This window comes from Cryptomeria japonica, chromosome 8 (assembly GCF_030272615.1).
Source record: "Cryptomeria japonica chromosome 8, Sugi_1.0, whole genome shotgun sequence".
NCBI classification, from domain to species: Eukaryota; Viridiplantae; Streptophyta; class Pinopsida; order Cupressales; family Cupressaceae; genus Cryptomeria; species Cryptomeria japonica.
This window is the reverse complement of record NC_081412.1, coordinates 13,503,951-13,523,088: the sequence shown is the minus strand read 5'-3', so window position 1 is coordinate 13,523,088 and position 19,138 is coordinate 13,503,951.

The following is a 19,138-nucleotide window of genomic DNA, read 5'->3' as shown; positions in this document are numbered from 1 at the left end:
GATCCCCAACTTTCAAACTCAACCTTTGATCAACTCTTTCAATCCTGACCATCCATTGTCCTGTTTTTGCTATAAATAGAGCTCTCATTCCTCCATTTTGAATCATCCTCCAAATTTGTAGTATCACACTTATGCTCAAATACATTCAAGCTTTTATATATCATTTTTATGCTCATCATTTTAGCCTCTTTTAAATCAGGAATTAGTCTAAATATGCATGTTTAAAATATTTTCTTTATCATTTAGCTCAATCATAGACTAATATATCATGTTAGGATAGTACTCATACTAACCTTGTCATCTTATCATCTAGTTTATTGCATTTCTAAGATCATGCATAACTTAGGATGCATTTCATTCTAAAATCTATCAAAGCATCCATCGTTCTTGTATTTGCCATCCCTAAACCATTTTGCTAAGTGATTTGAGAGCAAAACATTGGTTTGAGGGACATTGTGAGATAGAGAACCATGGGACCAACCTTGGAAAGCTGAGTAATACTTCAATACTCCATAGCTTGCATCAAGAAGTCCTGTGTGTGTGTGTGGACAAGTATTCTGGAACATTTTTACATATTAAGTTCTATGGACCTGCTTTTCTCGCATACATTTCTGGTGCCCATCGTGGGCCTCAACCCCATGTATCAAATCAGTTTTTAAAATTAACCACTTTTGTAGGTCCATGGGAAACAAGAATCGGCATGTGGGAAACATTCCCTAGCGCATCAGGTTAACAGTCTAGCGCGTTCTACCTACTGTTTAGCGCATGGGGTCTCTACTCTAGCGCGTAAAGTCCTTTTTTTGGCGCATAACCCCCACTAAAATTTTCCTGTAGGTCTCAGCGCGGAAGAAAAACAGAGTAGCGCATCTGCAAAATAGATTGGCGCTTCGGGTCTGTTAGATAGCGCATCCAGTTTACCATCTAGCGCTTTAAGTCCATCAGCCAGCGCGTAAAAACCATCTTTTAGCGCATCAAATCAGTACTTTTCCTATAGGTCTCAACGTGGAAGAAAAACAGAGCAGCGCTTCCAATGCACAGAATAGCGCATCCAGAAAACAGTGTAGCGCAGTGAGACATAATTTTAGTGCATCTAGGTTATATTGTAGCGCATGCAGTCCTTTCTGTAGCGCATCACAGAAAGAGAGCAAAAATTGAAAATTGTAACTGAAATAAAATTTTGACTTGTAGAAGTCCACCGAAATCCAGATTTTCTAACTAGTGGATTGAAATTTTGCAGGATTTTGACAATTTCTTGTAGGTGGAGCGGGAAATTTTCTTTAAATCGATTTCTTTTGTTGACCACCAAGATCAAATTTACTTTGTTGACCCATTCTTTTTCATAGATCAAAAAAAATAAAAATCATTGCCTTAAAAGGATAAAATAAACATCATGTTTTTGTGGAGCAACATCTCCACATAGATTTTAGCAAATCACTAAATTGAAAGGCTAAAAAGAACCAACTTGATTGCTTTGTCTCGAAAGTGGATGGAATATGCTCTCCCCTTAACTAGGTGATAAAAAATCCAGACCACTCTTAAAAGCTTTATTTACTTCAAGCAATACAACTTTTAGCAGACCTGCCTTCCCGAAGAGTTGAAATCAACTCTTAAAGCCATTTATGGCCGGTGTGAAGGGAACGACCTAAGTGGGGAACGACTTTAATGCTAAGAATTCCAACCCACTATAATCAAACGTGGAAAGTGACGAAAGTCCTTTTCAACGGTTACGTGCAGCGATTAGCCTTCCTCCGGTATCCTTGAGATATGTAAAGCCTTTGTTCTAAAGGTTGGGAAGCCTCCTGAGGGAGTTTATCACTGACAGCCGAACGGGAAACCTGATTACGAACCCTAAAAATAGAAGCTTTGAGCCAAGTCAGTAACCAGACATTTATAACATCATAGTGCAAGGGTGGGGAAGAATCCACCCCCAAGATTACTCACCATATATCTCCCAAGATAACTACTCAACTGTGAAGCGATTCACTTTGGGTTAATTTCTAGCAAAAGGCAAAGAAAAGGGCGCCCTCTAGGGGGTGACACGGCTGTTTGAGCTAACGGAGTATCGAGACTAGTGGGCTATGATGTTATTTATGACCCTTGACTAAAGAGTTTTTCAGAAGTGTATTATCCGTATCCAAACCTGTTAAAACATTGGGGATTTGAACACATCCTCGTAGAACATACACTTTTTGTTAGATTAGGCAAAATGGTTGAACTTTTTGTGTCGTTCTTGCATTTATTACTTCAGAAAATCATCCATCAAACTTGAAAAATTCACAACAAAAATTCAAAATTCACAAAAAAACTCAAACAAAGAAAAAATCAGGGTAGATTAGCGCATAAGAGCAACTTCTTAGTGCTTAAGGTACTTATATTAGTGCATCCAAACATCCAGTTAGCGCGTCAGTTCTAAGCAGCAACGTTTTATCCCAGGTCAAATCAGTGTTGAAATATTTAGCGCATCAAAAAAATAGTCTAGCGCGTGGAAGCAACAGCTTAGCGCATGGAATCCAAACATTAGCACATAAAGTTCAACAGTTAGCACGTGACAGGCCCAGAATAGCGCATATCTTTTTCAAATAGCTAGAAAACAATTTCAAATAGTCAAAACTTTAGCGCGCGTCTGGGGGCAGCCTAGCGCTTGTGGTTATTATTTTAGCGCATAGAGGCATTTCAGTAGTGCATGTAGTCTCTGTTCTAGCGCATGATCAAAAATAGAAAAATAGAGGGCAAAACTGGGAGGAATTTTAAAATTTTCAAAAACATTTCTAGAAACCTTCTCCATCAGACATCATTTTTCATCAAACGAGAGTAGCAAAAACAAACCGTTAAGACTGTTTCTTAAGCTAATTTGTGTCAAAACAACAGTTGTAAAATCCTAAATGAATCGCGCGATAAAAGATGTCTCTCTTATCATAATTCAGAAACCTCATCATCAGTATCAACAAAATCCTTTACCATCTTACGGATTTTTATCTCAAAGCCCTTGTTTAAAAATTTTCAAATTGTCAAATCAAGTTTCCATATCGGGAAACTTCTATCCATATCATTTGACACGCTTTGTCGTGAAGGGGCATCTAAACCTTCACTCTGATAGAGTAAGATTTGAAAATTTTCAAACAAAATCAATTGAGTCCAAACCAATCAAAGGAAACCATTGATCACTCATGCATGACTAATCCTCATATTCTGAGAAAAAAGAACCTTTATCGTAACATCACGTTGAAGAAACAACAACCTAGTTTTTCCAAATTCATCAAAAGAAACAAGTTCTTATACATCAATCGTCAACTATTCAAATCTCATCGGGTATTCCTTCATCATGTTAAACGTTATATCCAAAAAAAATCTAGTGAATTTGACAAAGAACCCTTGAAGACAAGAGCATACTATCAAAAGTCTGCTTTTAATCAAACCATAAACCGCAGTGGAAGAATCAATCCAGCATTCTTGCCCGACGAGTGTATCACTTATAACACATCTCGACCAGCACCACCCACCCCCGAACAACATATCAACGAGGCTTTTATCCCTTTCATTACTGAGAGTTTCTACTAAAATGCCCGTTACTCGCTCTCAAAGAAATAAACAAAGTGAGACACCCACTGAGTCTAGTATGAATCGAAGATTATCAAATCCCTTTGAAGTTCCACCCTTAGAAGAACCTGAAATTACTGAAGCACTTCTTCGGGAATGTCAAGAAAACCCTTCATTCCAAAAGCTTATAGAAAAGCCCATGGAAAATGACAAAGAAAAATATCTGCTCATGCTTACAAGTAAAGGCGTTAAACTTCCCGAAGATTTAGACCCAAACATCTTTAAAAATGGATCTCGATAATATGCTTATCAAGAACAACAAAGAGAAGAAGAAACTCGTAACTTTGAACAACATATACCTGAGCAACACATTCCAAAACAACGCATACCAGGAATGCGTATACCTGAGCTAGAAACACCAGAGCAAAATATACCATTTACCACACCTTTTCAGCTGAGAACAAATACAAGGGAAGAACTTTTCCCTCAACAAGACAATATACCTTTGGCAGCCCTTACTCAACAAATGCAAATGTTGCAAAGGCAAATACAGGATATGCAACAAGGGACAACAGTGCGATACTCTTTAAACGAAATCTGTCCTTATCCATTTGATAGAAGATTGAACATGGTGCCTTTTCCTCCGAACTCAGACGTTCCCAAATTTGATAAATATGATGGGAAAAGTGATCCCCAAGATCATGTTCGAGAATTTTGCACACTGAGCCTTGAATTTTCTCATGATGACACCTATTTGATGAGGTTATTCCCTAGAAGCTTGGGAGGGCAAACCATGGAATGGTTATCCAAAATTACACCACCTGTTAGATCATTTGATGAATTGGTTAACAAATTCATAACCCACTATTCCTACTGTAAAGCGGAAAAATCGAACCCTAGTCGTCCTCCCCTCCCCAACTCCAAGGAGAGAGAAGGGGGAGTCACTAGGGTTGATGGTTTTCACTTAGGAGAGACTTTACATTCAAAAGAGGGGTTGAAACCCACAAGATCCAATCCCACGCAATGCAAGATTGGATTCTATATGAGTTTCAAGGGTTGTGATAGCAAGGATACCCTCTTTTGTAAAGAAATGTGGAAAGAATGATTGAAATAGGAATGCATGTAGAAGCAAGAAAGATTCGCTTATAAACAGAGATAGGGATATGGGATGAAGCTGCGGACCTGGAATTAGCAGTAAAATGTTGAGACGGTGCTGTTCTGCAAATTTGAGCGAAAGTTGAAGGGACGATGGCGCCCGGCGTGCACACGGTCCTTCGAAAAATCCGAGAAACGAAGGGGGATCTGTTCGTCTCTGCACAAGGATTCCAGATCTTCAATTACAGCCGCATACCTGCAACCTACACACAGAAAAGAGAGGATGATTGGGGGGTTAGGGATGAGGGGTTTGCCTTTAGGTCAAACCCCGGTTTTGGAATTAACCAAGAAATGAGAATGCTGTAAATGTAAATGTTTGTAATGTAAACAAGTACTGATACCTTGTTGTAAGAATGTTTGTATTCTTACATGCGAAGGTGTAATGTATGTAGTATGTTGTATGTTGTATGTGATCTCGTCTTCAATGGTTGAATCCTTGTCTTGAATGCAACACTTAGCCTTAAATGGAGACTTAGAATGCTCAATTGCTTGAAGGAATGCTTGAATGCTTGAATGTTTGAATGTTTGAATATCGTTTCCGCCTTTTTTCCATCCACCAAAATGGGAGAGGAAATGTAGTTTATATACTTGTCAATTAGGGCTGATAGACTGATTTTCCCGACCTTAGGCCGACCAGGAAATATTATTTTCCAATTTGCAAACATAAAGACCCGAGACCCAAAAGAGACCGGGCCCAAAATAGGGCCAGGGACCAGGGCGCTGGGCGCCATGGTCCTGGGGGACCAGGGCGCTGGGTGCCCTAGTCCTGAAGGACCAGGGCACTGGGCGCCATGGTCCCACCTCCTGGGACAGCAGGGTGCAAGGAGGATCAGGCCAGGGTGCTGAAAAATGCAGTTTTTGATGTCATGAACAAGTTTCGGGGTATCCATTCAGGTTCAGTGTTGCGCCGCCATCGTGAAGACCCAAATGTAGTCGAAATTGCAAGTGTCGCAATTTTAGGATGCTACACCTACAATATCCAACATGCCATAACCATGCTAGATGTTTGCAACACCAAACAAAAGAACAATGATTCATTCATGATATTCCTTCAACGTTGGCGATGTATGGTATCCAAATATCCTCAAGATATTCCCGAGATGGAGAAAATGGAAATCTTCATCGATAACTTGAATAGTGAAATGAGTTACAGACTAAAACTTCAATGCATACCATCTTTCGCTAAATTAATTGAGAATGGAATTCAAGTAGAAGAAGCATGTGTCAAAAAGGGAACACTCAAATTTTACAAGGAACAAACTCATCAAACTACAATAACCAGAACAACACCAACCTTGACAAATCTTGATTTTGGACTCGAAACACAAATGAAGGCAACAATGAATCATATGATCTCAAATCTAAGCAACCAGTGCTCACATTGTCTGGAAATCCTCAAAACATGAAAAATCCTAAAAATGCTAATCCAAATGCTAACACATATGCACCTAACACCGCTCAAGGACAACTCAACACAAACAACACCAATGATACTCAAAGAAAAAACATGAATCCAGGACCTAACAACAATTCACGCAACAACACAAACAATTTCCAAAAGCATATCTTCACACCACTAGGGCCATCACTAGAATCAGCATTCAGAGAACTTTTGGCACACAAAATTCTTTCTTTGCCTCCAATCAGCAACTATGAACCCCAAATCAAACCACCTTGGTGGAATGATTGACACTATTGTGATTACCATCATCACAAAGGTCATCAGACGAACGATTACATGAGGTTAAAACACGTGGTGCAAGATATGATTGATCGAGGTGACTTAACAATAGATGGTCTCAAAACAAATAGTGATCATGGAGCCTTTAAAAATCCTCTTCCAAATTACAACAAAGATGGAGCTTCAACCTTGAATGATACACGCGGAGCTCGTATCAACCATATCTACAACAACACCATACATCACATATTAGCTAACGATCATCAAGTAAATGTCATCACCATCCGAGATAAGCATGATCATGAATCTGTCAATGCAACAACCCAAACTCAGAAATATGTCTTGAAAGGACATACTGCACCTACAACTACCACACCAAAAATCCAATATGACTTGGTCAGCCAACTACGTAAAACTCCAGCACAGATATCTATACTAGAATTATTGAAACTATCACCAAAGCACAAAGACATATTAGAACAAGTGCTATTGGAAACCAATGTACCTCAAAATTTGGATACAGATAGATTTCAAGCCATGGTCGCCCATATGACTGGACCTCATAACCTCACCTTCTTAGAACATGACGATGCTTCCTTAATCCATCTGCATAATACTCCTCTCCATATCAAAGTCATTGTTTGCAAACACCGAGTAAAAAGAGTCCTAATAGATGGAGGAGCCAGACTTAATATATGTACTTTGAAACTTATCCGTGCATTAGGCTTCTTAGAAGAATCTATTGATCCCTGCAAGAAGATTACCATAAAGGCATATGATGATGAGGAAAGATCCTCTAAAGGAACTGTGATATTACCCATTCAAGTGGGACCAATACAAAAGGATACTATATGTCAGGTCTTGGACATAGACCTTACCTACAATATTTTATTAGGGCGACCTTGGATACATGAAATGCAAGCAGTACCTTCCACATATCACCAGTGTGTAAAATTTCTTTATGACGGACAAGAAGTATCTATATCTGCTGATCACAATCCATTTCAACATTGCAATGCAATAGGGGCAGCCCAAGACAGTTTGGTTCCTCATAATAGGGAAAAGCAGCGATCTTCAACATCAGATCAACAAACAACAAAATCCAACTCCTTATGGGGAGACTTCAAGAAGAAAATGCAAATCCAAGACCAAGGTATGGGAGAATACTCTTTGGAGCCTTTATGTTTGGCTAAATTTCCAACATCACCTAGATCTCATGGATTGCCTACTACATCAACACATTTGGTCACTCAGCGCATCACCAAATTTGATGGTACCTTCATCCAATTGGGCACTCTGGCACATGAATCAGAAGACAAAGATATTCTTAGCTGGTTGTACAAAGATGAGAAAGAAGATAATAGAGCAGCTGCTTTGGACATTGTTCTACCTACACACCTATATGAAAAAGGATACTTAATCATGCAAAAAATGGGATATGATGGTAAAGGACCTATTGGGAAACGTAAGGAAGGAGTCACTGAACCTATAAATCTTCCTTCACAACCCAATAGAAACAAAGTAGGATTGGGTCGTGAGCTCACCTTCCTATTAAAAAGGCCACCCCACCTAACTACAAAACCTCAATGGAAAGTAAAAGACAAAGTACAAAGAAGAATCCTGGCAGGAAACACTCTTTGAATCAGCAGAAACAATTCGCAAGGCATGGGAACGTCAGGATCAGAAGTTACATCAGGAAAAGCTTCTAAAACACAAAAGGGCCATATCTGTAGCAGTAGCTCATATTCAGACACCAATATCTCAAGAACAAATAAAATTATCTCCGGATACCTTTGTTTCTCTTCGAAGAAGCACAGTCTATGAACAAATATAGAAAATAGAAGACGGATCTGACACAGAATCAACAAAAACTATCAAAATGGTATCTATCGTCAAAGATTCGTTTTCACCATATAACATACCAGTTTACAACACTGATAGAATCTGGGATGATGCCTCAGAGACTGATTCCAATGAATATGAATGGGGTACTTGCTCCAATGCTACTATAGATATCCCTAATGATACTGATTCTATATCTCTTTCTCAAGAAGAACATAGCACAAGAGATAGACCTCTTGAATTAGGACCACATAATATCTATGACGCCACGGAAAGTGAATAGGAACATTATGAACAAGTCTATGTAGAAGATAATACCATCGAAGACCTCGACGAAATCGTGAACTTCTTTAAAACCAAGAACAATCACGATAAAAACTCTGTCCTAACACTCACAGTAGCCGAACTTGATCCACCTAATGATTCCTTACCACTTGTCTTTCCTGACCTCATCAACTGGGATGAACCTGAAATCCATGATATACCAATTTCCCAGATGATGAATCTATTATCCATTACCTATGTACCGTAAATCCGGAAACAGACTCTACCAGTGAACAAAGTAACGATGTCTACAAACCAGGGAGTGCCAAGTCTCTCAGTCGCAAAAATGAACCAAATAAAGGATCTGATGCTGAAAACCAGTCAAGGGTAGCTCTAGATCACAAAAAAGTAAAAATAAAGGACGCATCTGAGGGTGAAAACCTTTTTAAGGCACCTAATGATGGGAGACTTGACACTCTTCCTAAGCACTTTCATGAGCAATCGCCCATATTGATTGAGCCCACTCAATCAGTCAACATTGGTACCATGGAAGTAGTTAGAAATCTACACCTTACAGAATCTCTAATAGAGGAAGAAAGATTAGCATTCATCATTTTCTTTAAGGAATAGAAAATTAACTTTGCTTGGTCATATGCTGATATGCCTGGAGTGGATCCACATTTAATCATGCATCACTTGTCCATCTCTTCAGGAGTTAAACCAGTCAAGCAAAAGCTACGAAAGATGAATCCACAGGTGGCACTCATGGTCAAAACTGAGCTAAAGAAATTATTAGATGTCGGATTCATCCGACCCATTGACTATGCAGAGTGGATTTCCAACATCGTTCCAGTATCAAAACTAGATGGCAGTATCAAAATCTGCACTGACTTCAGAGACATCAACAAAGCTTGTCCAAAGGATGACTTTCCTCTACCCAGTATCGACATAATTGCAGATCTCACAGCAGGCCATGCAATGCTCTCACTAATGGATGGTTTCTCAGGCTATAATCAAATCAAAATAGCCCCAGAAGATCAAGATAAAACCGCGTTCACCTGTCCTTGGGGAACGTACTGTTGGAATGTTATGCCTTTTGGCTTAAAGAATGTAGGAGCCACCTATCAGAGAGCAATGACAACAATATTCCATGACATGATGCACACGTTTATGGAAGATTATGTGGATGATTTACTCGCTAAATCCTTCACCAGAGCAGAACATCTTAGCATCCTAACAAAGATCTTTAATCGATTGGAGAAATTCCAAGTTAGGCTCAACCCTAAGAAGTGTGTCTTCGGGGTTACATCAGGAAAGTTACTAGGCTACATTTTCTCAGCTAAAGGGAAGTAGATCCAGCAAAGGTACAAGCCATTATGGACATGCCACCACCAAAGAATATCAGTCAACTCAGATCTCTACAAGGACGACTTCAATCAATCAGGCGATTCATCGCTCAGCTAGTAGATAAAAGTCTACCATTTAACCATTTACTACACAAAAATGTACCATTCAAATGGGAGACCAAGTGTGCAGAATCTTTTTACCAAATCAAACAGTACCTGATGAATCCAGCAGTTATGGTACCACCAGTCGCAGGAAAACCTCTTATCCTATATATCTCCACAATAGATATATCGCTGGGGGCACTATTAGCACAAGAAGATCAACAAGGGAAGGAACATGCCATATATTATATCAGTAGTACATTGAATGGCTATGAACTCAACTATACATTCATTGAAAAGGCTTGCCTAACAGTGGTCTTCGCATCTCACAAGTTTCGACATTATATGCTAGCACACACCATCAAGCTAGTCGCAAAAATTGATCCTCTCAAATATCTACTCAGCAAGGCATCTCTTACAGGCCGATTGGCTAAATGGGTCATGATTCTCAGTGAATTTGACATCCAATACATAGAAAGACGAGCAATCAAAGGACAAGCAATTGCAGATCAGTTGGCTGAAGCACCACTACCAGGCAAACACACCATGGAGATTGAATTTCCAGACAGGGACGTTCTTGCTCTTTTTACTAAACAATGGACCCTATACTTTGACAGATCCTATACACAACATGGTTCAGGTTCTGGCATTCTGTTCATCACTCCTGAAGGACACACTATACCAAGATCATATAGGCTTATGTTTCCATGCACAAATAATGTGGCTGAATATGAGGCACTGGTTATAGGCATCAAAATGGCCGTAGAATGGAAAATCACAGAGTTAAAAGTCTGTGGAGACTCACAACTAGTCGTCCATTAAATCAACAACGAGTATCAGACAAAGGATGACAAGCTACTACCCTACAAGTGAATGGTGGATGACTTCAAACAGTATTTTGTGCACATCACCTTCGAACAAATACCAAGGTTAAACAACAAAGCAGCAGATGCAATGGCTACTATCGCTTCACTACTACAAATTCCAGAGCAACAAAGTTGTTACGAGTTCCTGGTAGAGTAACTGTTCTCCCCCGCCTATGACCACTCTGAATCCCAGGTTATCTATGCCTTGACTGGTTTAGATTCTCCGTTATATGGACCAATATATGACTACCTCAAGCATAATATCTTACCAATTGACCAATCCCATAACCAAAAATGTAACTTTATCCGACAAGCTGCCCGTTACACCCTTACTGTCGATACTTTGTATCGTCAAGGTCTCGATGGTACTCTTCTTCATTGCCTTGATCATAATGATTCTGATTCTGCTTTACACGAGCTTCACGAAGGTATTTGTGGCACACATTCAAGTGGTACTACTCTTGCTAAAAAGCTTCTAAGGATGGGATACTACTAGCCTGCAATGGAGAAAGACTCATATCACTTCGCTAAGAAATGTCCTAAATGCCAGATCCATAGTAATCCGATACATGCACCAGCACAGGAACTGCAGCCATTTACAACATCTTGGCCCTTTTGTTAGTGGGGACTCGACTTAGTGGGCAAAATTCATCCTTCATCATCAAATGGACACAAGTTCATTATAGCAGCAACATAATACTTTACCAAATGGATAGAAGCAGTTCCCATGACCACAGTGACAGGGAAACAAATTGCCTCTTTTATCCTCAATTATTTGATCTGCAGATATGGTATTCCAAGTTCAATCATCACAGATAATGGATGGCCCTTCAAGAATCAAGATGTCCAAGAACTATGTGAAAAATTCAAAATCCAACATAGGTTCTCTACACCATACTACCCACAGGGAAATGGTCAAGCGGAAGCATCTAACAAGACAATACTGAAAATCCTCAAGAAAACAGTGAATGATGCAGGCAAAGATTGGCACGTACAACTCAATCCAGCACTTTGGGCATACAGAACTAGCATCCGCACACCTATAGGAGCAACACCATACTCATTGGTATATGGATCAGAAGCCATTTTACCCCTGGAAGTAGAAATCCCGTCTCTCAGAGTCTCTTTGAAAGGCTTAATTCCAGATGAAGAGTATCGAGTTAACCGACTGCAAGAACTTGAACTATTAGATGAAAGTCGTCAGCATGCTTATACTCATCTCAAAGCTTATCAAAAATGCATGTGCAGGAGCTACAATCACAAAGTCATCCCCCACAACTTCAAGGTTGGTGACCTAGTCCTTAAAGAAAATCCAAGAAATCAACAAGATCGAGAAAAGAAAGGGAAATTTGAACCTAACTGGTTGGGTCCCTATGCTATCATATCAGTCTATGGATCAGGTGCCTATCATCTAATGACTTCAGAAGGAGATGTGCTTGACGAACCAACTAACAACATACATCTAAAGAGGTACTACACTTAAGTAGCCTAGTGCACGGCAAAAACAAAAAATAAGCAAAAAAAATAAAAAAATCCAGAAAAAGAAAAAACATAAAGTACAATAAGAACAAATGGTGAAAACCTGGTAAATAGGCGCTCTTGTGAAAGAATGGCTCCTCTATCTATATCCATACCATTTTATCCTTACAAACACTATCGGCCATTGCCCGACACTTAGCGTAGTCACTATCCTAGTTTGTCTATATATATCCTCTTACCACTAATCCACCATGGCTTGGAAATCACTGCACATATTCACATCAAGAGGCGCACTCAGCTAGGGGCATTCCAATCATCTAAATATGGTAAACATTCAAGACATCAGGGCTATTTGCAGCACTCAAAAGCATGACATCCAACAAACCAAAAACTACGCTTCATCGCAAAAGAAAACAACACAATTCACAAAAGTACCACGGATAGATGATTTTCTGAAGTACTGGATGTTGCATTATCACATAGACATCTTAACTAGTTTTGCATTTTGAACTTTTTTTGACTTATTGGATTTTCTCCCTTTTCTCACTCAAATGCTTCACAGCTAGAGATCATGGGGAAACTCCAATATTTTCTTAGTCTTCTGTCTGGGAGGCGATCACTTGTATTATGTGAATACTTGCCTCGAGACGTGATACGTCAAATATCACTGAAGGCCTGATTCCACTTCACACATACAAATGATCTAATCTTGTCTGTTTACGCAATACGCACTCAGGTCGTCCTGGTTCAATTATACCTTGATGCTTGTGCTATCTTGCAAAATCAAATATCATGTAAATTTTTCTCAGGTCATTATGGTTCAATTATACCATTATGCTTGTATAAATTTTCAGCATGTCCAAAAATCAATAAATGCTCAATGATGATATCTACAAAGAAAGCAAACAAATGGCTATATCGGATGGCAAATACAGAATGAGGATGCTACCAAAAAAACAAAAATCGTTGCATATCATTTAACATGTTTGCATATCATTTTAACAATTAGTTGCATATCATTTTAACATCATTGCATATCATTTTATATTTAGTTGCATATCAGATCATACATCTCATTTTTAAGATACATCTCATAGCATATAAAAGCATACATCCTACAACATACATTATATCATCTATTTAAGCATTGCATCATCATGAAGAAATAAACCACATGACATGCATCCATATAAACATACCACATGATCAAAGAAAATGGTGCCGTATATATATATCTAAAAAATGATCAAAATGTACAAAATGTATCAACACTGTGTCCATTACAAAGAATAACAATGATAAAAAATACAACAGAGACCACATCTCTCAAGTATGACTATCCCCTGACGGAGATGGTCTAGCTCCAGATGTGCCCGCCTTTGGATCCCTAGGAGGGTCCTGTCTCGGTGGCCCTGTAACACCTCGTCTCTCAGACCGTGACCCAGTATCTCGAGATCGACTGGATCTCGACTGTTTAAAGCTCTGTACTCACCGGTCCCTGGGTACCACAGCCTCATAGTGCCGCCGATAGTACTCTGCCTCCTGAGCTCTCAACGCTAGCTCTCTCAGGGTGTCTCTCATAGGACCACCCACCGCTGCTCTCTGCATACTGGACACCACCTCCTCCGCTCGCCCCCTCCACTCTATCTCAGTGTCCCGCTCAGTGGTCAACCGAGCAATCTGTCGCTGATATGTCAAAATCTGTGCCTGCAGCTGTTATACAGTCCTGTAGGGTCCGGATCTGTGCATCCTCAACATGTGTAGGGATCCAAACTCGTAGTGGTACCTGTGCCGGGGCAACTCCTCCAACCCTACCTATCCTCGGTGCTGGAGGTGGGAGCACATATGTCCTCCTCCTCTGTGCTGGTCTCCTCGCCTCATCACCACCCCCCACCGCAGCCAGCACCTCTCCCACTCTCCGCTCTCCCCCGGCTCCAATAGCCAATCAACCTCTCCCGCTATCTATCATCCCCTATCTCACCACTCTCTCCACACCCCTATCTCCTCTCCTCGCTCTACCTCCCCACCTCCCTCTAGCTCCTCTCCCTCATCCATCTCCTCCATCCTCTCCATCATCATCATCATCATCATCTCCCTCTCCCTCCTCCTCATCAGAATCAAAAGATGGCCTCATCTCATCAGGATCATATATCTTGGCCACTGCCTACGCCGCAAACAATTAGGCAAACTCATCCATCATGCCCGCATCCAGAATCTTAGGGGCATAATCCCATATCTGCCCGACCAACCCAACAAACTCCTCCACCGCCACTGCACTATCAATGGTCAGCCCCCAATCCGCTACATCCTGCCGCTGCTGTGCATATAGGCACGCTCCCTGTGGAATACCCTGCTGGCACCCAAACTACCTCAAAACTCGGGTCACCACAAATCTCTCTATCACGAATGGGGTCCTCCCGATCAGGTATCTGGTCATAAAAACAAAGGGCATCTCTAGCCCATCCTCTTTCCACACCTCACATCCTGTGTATGGTCGCCAGGTGACCGTATCTATATCATCCAGCACTCTCCTCCAATGCTCTAGTTTGCCCAGCTTACGTTGGACAACTAGACCTCTGTATCCGTACGCATATGCGCATCCCACGAGCCTGTCCCTGTCTGCTAGTGGCCTCGCTACTGGAATGTGCTCCCAACACCATACCTGTAATAGTGTCATGCCAGCTGACAAACTGCCGTAATCGAGGTATACCACCTCATGTAGACCCCTGTAAAGATGGGCCAGCATAGCTGATCCCCATGAAAATCATCGCCCCTATGTGATCATCTCCTCCAAAACCAGCCCCCATCCCACCGAGAATCCCTTTGACCTGCGATCAGGACAAAGGAATCCACCAATGAACCCTGCTAGTACAGATGGCAGTGGTGCATAATCTAGGTCTAGGAACTCCTACCATGGGATCTCATAGCCGCAGACTGTATCATCATGGAAAATGCGGCGCAGTGCCTCTGTACCACCCTCCTTTGACTGCTCATATGGTAGTAGTGCACCTACTACAGGAATGCGCAGGATCCTGTAACAGTCCTCTGGTGTGACTGCTATCTCTCTAGTGGCAAAATGGAAGGTGTTCGTGTCGCTATGCCACCTCTCTGCCAAAGCTGTCAGTAGCCCCCAGTTCACAGTGAACCGAGGCATATCCAAAAGAGAGGTCAACCCACATCTCTCAATAATGTCAAGATCGGCCTGAGACAACTGCGGTATCAATGTCCACGGTCTGGGAAATCTCTCTCGCGACTGCACCACACCCAATCGCTCCTATCAATAAGCAAAACAAATCCAATATCAGTTTCCACATCAAAACAAAGCTATCAAAATCAAACTTACATCAACAACATGAAACAATTTGCTCATCTACATCAAGTTCAAAATCCTATCATTTCATATCAACTTGTAAAACAAATCAAGTTATCAAAAACCATATCAAAACTTGTAACACAACTCAAGTCTCCACAATCACATAAACTTGTAAAACAACTCAAGTTTCCCACCCATATCAACTTGTAACACAACTCAAGTTTCCAACCCATATCAGCTTGTAACACAAATCAAGCTTCACACATTGAACTTGCAACACAGTACGCAAACAAATCATATTTTGATCAAAACACCACATTGCTATTTATACATAACTTGAAAAAATGCAAATCAACACAAGTTATATCGACATTCATATTGGACAAATCCATAAAATCATGACAGACAAACAAAACAAATTTACAAATCGACTCATCTTGCATAAATTTTTCAGATGCGCTAAAACAGACTCCTGCTATGCTAAACTTCCCCCACGCACTAGGCTATTTTTTTTATGCGCTAATCTATTCACCCTATGCGCTAGACTGACTCTACGCGCTAACTCTTTCCTCCCATGCACCACCTAACCTACCCTATGTGCTAGACTGACTCTACGCGCTAATCTATCCCTCTTAGGCGCTACCCATTTGACCCAATGCGCTAGGTTAGCCCTACGCGCTAAACCCCCTTATCCATGTGAACCCCTGTGACCCCTATGCGCTAGGTCTACCCTACGCACTAACCTACTGACCCTACGCACTACCCAACTATTGCCATGCGCTATTTTGCATCTATGCGCTAACCTCTATTTCCTATGCGCTACCCTATTTTATTTCGGACGCACCCCCTAAAATAAACTTGATGCACTACTTAAAAGTTCGTATGCGCTAATCTATGCCTTAGACGCGCTAAAATGCTAGACCCGAGTTTTAAAAATAAAAAAATGACTAAAAACAACCAAATCCGAAATCAAAAGAGGGTCAAAAATGTTGACTTACTGGTGGTCAATACGCGGCAGGTCTCTGGTACCTCCGAACGCGCTCGAAACGGTGTCTAGACTACGGAATCGACATTTTCTCTGCAGACCAAATTCTCTTTCTCCAAAGTCAACAAGGCACAAATGAATCATATCAAAGCTCTTTTCCCCTTTTATAGGAGGAAAATGAAATTAGGGTTAGCCAAACAGACCTATAATATGGTTGCGGTCTCCCCTATACCTTACACCTTGTACATTATCGGCAGATGAATCAATTTACACACAAATTACAACGACGAAATCCTACACATCCAAACAACTCATCATATCAAATAAATTTTTTTCAAAAAAACAACATTGATTCATTAATGCTGCTTCAGTCCTTTGAATTGTACTAGTGAGGATGTGCATTTTCTCTTCCGGTGTCTTTAGTCTTGGAACAAGTGCCTTTGAGATCTCTTTTCTCAAAGAGATGAGGTTGTCAAGTTTAGGACCAAGTCTACATTTAAGCTCTTTTGCCTTGAATTTTATTTTCTCTTTTTCTTTTTCAAAATTTTCAATTTTCTCCTCAAAACCTGCTATCTTTTGTTCTATAACCGATATGGGTTCTGATGAACCGATGAGAATATCAGCAATATCATTTATTTATTTCCGTGCTTTACTAATTTTCTTGTCTATATCCACTATCAAAATATTAGTCTTGCATGTGTCTCTGTACAACTCCTTAAATTCCATCGTTGTTTTGCTAAGTGCTAGTAATAGGGTATCAATGTGTCCCATGCACTTCTTTATTGTCTCATCAAAGAAATTTTCTTTTTCCTTATTCATTTTCTCTCTAAATGTCTCCTCATTTATCTATTCAACTGTTAATATGTTATTGATATCTAACTGGTAAATAGATTTTCTTGTCCAATTCAATAATAGCTAGTCCCTTTGCATCAAGTCTCCTATACAAGTCACTCGGTAAATCATCTACGACTTCTATCAAAAATTTCTTGTAAATGTCTAAGTGTAGAATGATACTATTTTCTATGCTTTCCTTTTCTTCATTAGTAAAAGTACCATACAATTTATTGACATTAGACAAGTTTCCATCATCTATTATTTCATTTAAAAGATTATCTAAATGAGGAATAACCTATTTTTCCTTCTTCTTCCTTGGTGTCATTTTCTTTGCTGGGGGCCTTACTGCCTGTTCTCTTCTTCTTGTTCTCTTTGGTGTAGGAGAGGGTGCCAGTGAAGGTTTTCTTTTCCTTTCTATCCTCTTAAACTCAGTTGGGTTTTCACTACTAGATGAAGTTCCAACCGGCGAAAGATGAGCTTCTAGTTGTATCCCTTCCAAGTCACTTTCCTTAATACCAGTGATATTCAATATGTTTTCCTTGATCTCTTTGGCCTGTTTTGTTTCTTTTCTGATAGATTGTTCTCTTTTCTTCCTTCGTTTAAGAGTCTGTACCTTGCTCCCAATGGTTTCAACATTTCCAAATATTTCCTCTTTAGGTTCTCTAGGGGCTTCAAGTAGGGCTTTAACATATGTCTCAATTATATTTTCATCAACCTCATAACCCATTTCTGTTACCCAAATAGTTCTTAGAACCAATGCTTCCATCTAGATTTCATCTTTCTTGATTACAAAACATATTTCTTTCTAATATTTGTCAACTTTGCTTTGAGATAACGTTTCCCTTGTTTTCATTCTAGCCTTAAATGCTTGGAATTATTCAATTATGTTGTTTTCCTTGTCATCTCCCATGCCAGTAAGGATATCCAAAAGTTGTTTTCCTACCGGTATGTCAAAACTAAATTCTTTCCTCCCTGTCCTAGGAACTTCCTTTGTAATATATAGCATCAGGCACACAAGTAGATTACCAAATCTTAAAGTACCTTTCTTATCACCTTTGATTTTCTTCAAGTTGTCAATTAATTCATCCTTCAACCATTCACATATGTCCATCTTAGCATTACTGTTCACCATATCATAAGCACTCTTGATACATAAACTAGAAACAAATTTCAATCTGTTAGCATGCATAGTCTTGTATCCTAGTATCATTTTAATGAATATGACATTTATATCTTTCACATCATTGACTCTTAAGGATCTGCTGTCATGGGTTGCACTAGTTAATGTCATCACAATGTTGTTTGGAACTTTCTTAGTTTTGTCAGGCCTGCTACCGGTGGAAGGTAAGCCAGTCACTGCCCTAACTACTTCTCTTGTGATCTTATGGGTAGAATCAAGCCAAAAGAATTCTCCATGAACTCTACTGAGTACAATCCTCACAACTTTCTTAGGGAAATCAGGAATACTAAGTATTTCCACAAAACCTAGGGTTTCTATGATCTGATGTTCCGGTTTCACAACACCATTCTCATCACAAATGATAGTTTTATACATATTCATGATTTCATCAGCACCAAATTCCTCAATATGAAAATGTATGTATATCCTAGGGTCTTCTGCATATGCAACTCCTTTGGGTATTTTAGAGAATGCACCTAGGGTATCATCCTGCTTCGCTACTTCGGGTATGCTTTTAAATATGGGCCTAGGGAATTTAACCACTTCAATTACAG